Source organism: Pistacia vera, unplaced genomic scaffold (genome assembly GCF_008641045.1).
Source record: "Pistacia vera cultivar Batoury unplaced genomic scaffold, PisVer_v2 Contig1149, whole genome shotgun sequence".
In the NCBI taxonomy this organism is placed as follows: Eukaryota; Viridiplantae; Streptophyta; class Magnoliopsida; order Sapindales; family Anacardiaceae; genus Pistacia; species Pistacia vera.
This window is the reverse complement of record NW_022195192.1, coordinates 324851-326935: the sequence shown is the minus strand read 5'-3', so window position 1 is coordinate 326935 and position 2085 is coordinate 324851. Positions and strand designations below refer to the sequence as shown.

Here is a 2085-nt window from a genome sequence, read left to right as displayed (position 1 = left end):
GTGCAAGGAATTATGAAACTCCTTGGATCTCTGAGCTTTTGTGGTAATTTCTTTAATAGCAATGTGCTACACTCTTCCGTAAGCATCACCGTCTCATGTTCTTCAAATATCCTCTTTTGGTGATAATCTCCTTTAGAAACTTTGCGTACTTTGACATTTGCTCCAACATGTCTACAAAAGGAATGTTAATATGTAAAGTTCTAAACATGTCCATAAACTTACCGAATTGCTTATCCAAGCTTTTTTCTTTCGCACTCTGTGAGGATACGGGAGTGTTGAGTCATTGTTTATCGAAGTTTGGGCATTTTTGACATTTTTTTCTCTTGTGCCCTTTTTATCTTCTTCGAGTTTTTTCTTTGTTTCGTCTTCCTTCCTTACCTCCTTTAACTCCTTACCACTTCTCAATATGATAGCATTAACTCTCTCCTTTGGATTCTTCTTTATATCGCTTGGCAATGTCCCTTGAACTCTTCCCGCTAAAATACTGTGGATTTGCCCAATTTCAGTCTCAAGGTTCTGAATAGAGGCTGATTGATTTTGAACTAGGACGTTAGTCTTCTCAAACCTCTTGCTTGTCTCTTCAATGAACTTGGTCAACACATTCTCTAAATTAGATTTTTGCTCTTGAGGTTGAAAAACAGGAGCCTGTTTTTGCTCATTATTGTTGCTCCATGAAAAATTCGAGTGTTTCCTCCATGCTGAATTATATGTATTTGAATATGGATTCCCTTGCCCCCTTTGAAAATTATTGATGTAATTGGCTTGTTCAGGCTGAGCAAATGGGTTACCTTCTTGGCAATCCTTCGATGAATGATTTCCAACACAAAGGTCACATATTAGAGAAGAAGATTCAATAGCATTTACCTTTAGAGCAACTACCAATTGCTTTTGAATGGCGGAGAGTTGAGCAGCCAATGCAGTGTAACCATCAACTTCATGCACTCCCGTTGCTTTCCTCGTTGAATTTCTCTCTAGAGTCCTCATATAGTTATTGTTCGCCATCACCTCAATCAAATTGTATGCATCCTCTGGCGTTTTATTGTTCAAGGCTCCCCCACTTGCAGCAACAATCATAGCTTGAATAGTTGGTAGCAACCCTTGGTAGAACGTTTGCACTTGCGATCAGAGTGGTAAACCATGGTGAGGGCACCTCTGTAAGAGATCCTTATACCTTTCCCATGCTTCATACAATGACTCTAAATCTTGTTGGTAAAAGTTTGTAATCTCACTCCTCAGCTTGGCAAACTTTGCAAGTTGAAAATATTTAGTGAAGAATGCTTGAGCTAACTCGTTCCAAGTTGTGATGCTCCCAGATGGCAGAGAAATCAACTAAGCCTTGGCTTTATCCCAAAGAGAGAATGGGAAAAGCCTTAGCCTAATTGCGTCATCGGATACTCCATTATGCCTGAATGTGTAGCATAACTCTAGAAAATTTGTGACATGCAGGTTGGGATCATCAGAAGGTAGCCTAGTGAATTGGACTGACTGCTGAATCATTACAACAATTGCTGGCTTAGTCTCAAAATTATTCGCTTGAACGGGTGGTCTCCTGATGCTAGAATAGCACCCATTAATAGTAGGACTAGAGTAGTCCTTCAATGCTCTTTGAACCACTACTTCTCCTCCTAAGGTATCCTCATTCTCATTCTCTTGATTTCCCATACTGGGGTTGACAATTCCTGTGTTAGCCATTGATTTTTCAGATTCAGCTTTCCTCTTTTCTTTCCTCAACTGTTTAGCGGTTCTCTCGATCTCAAAATTTATTGGATTAAGATTACCATCACCACTTGAACATAAGCTCTCCAGGATCTAAAACAAAAACACACGACAAAATAAGCAAAACAGAACAAATAATAAAAATAAATAAATAAAATTAACTTCAAAACAAAGATAAAACAAATCAAACTAGCAACTAAATAGTTCGTAATGATATTGAAAAAAAATAATTCCCTGGCAACAGTGCCAAAAACTTGTTGTAAATTTTCGCAAGTGTACGAAATCGTACAAGTAATAAAGTGTATAAAATACAGATATTGAACCCAAGGGAATTACTATTATCAATTACCAATTAAACTATCCTATTAC

The 2085-nt window shown here is 37.8% G+C and overlaps 1 non-coding gene across 1 annotated transcript; it reads left to right on the top strand.

Moving 5' to 3' along the window:
* Nucleotides 1-1132: 1132 nt before the first annotated feature.
* On the top strand, nucleotides 1133-1239 carry LOC116146378. The gene has a single exon (XR_004130486.1). It is a non-coding gene; the product is annotated as a small nucleolar RNA R71 (small nucleolar RNA).
* The last annotated feature ends 846 nt before the right edge of the window (nucleotides 1240-2085 follow it).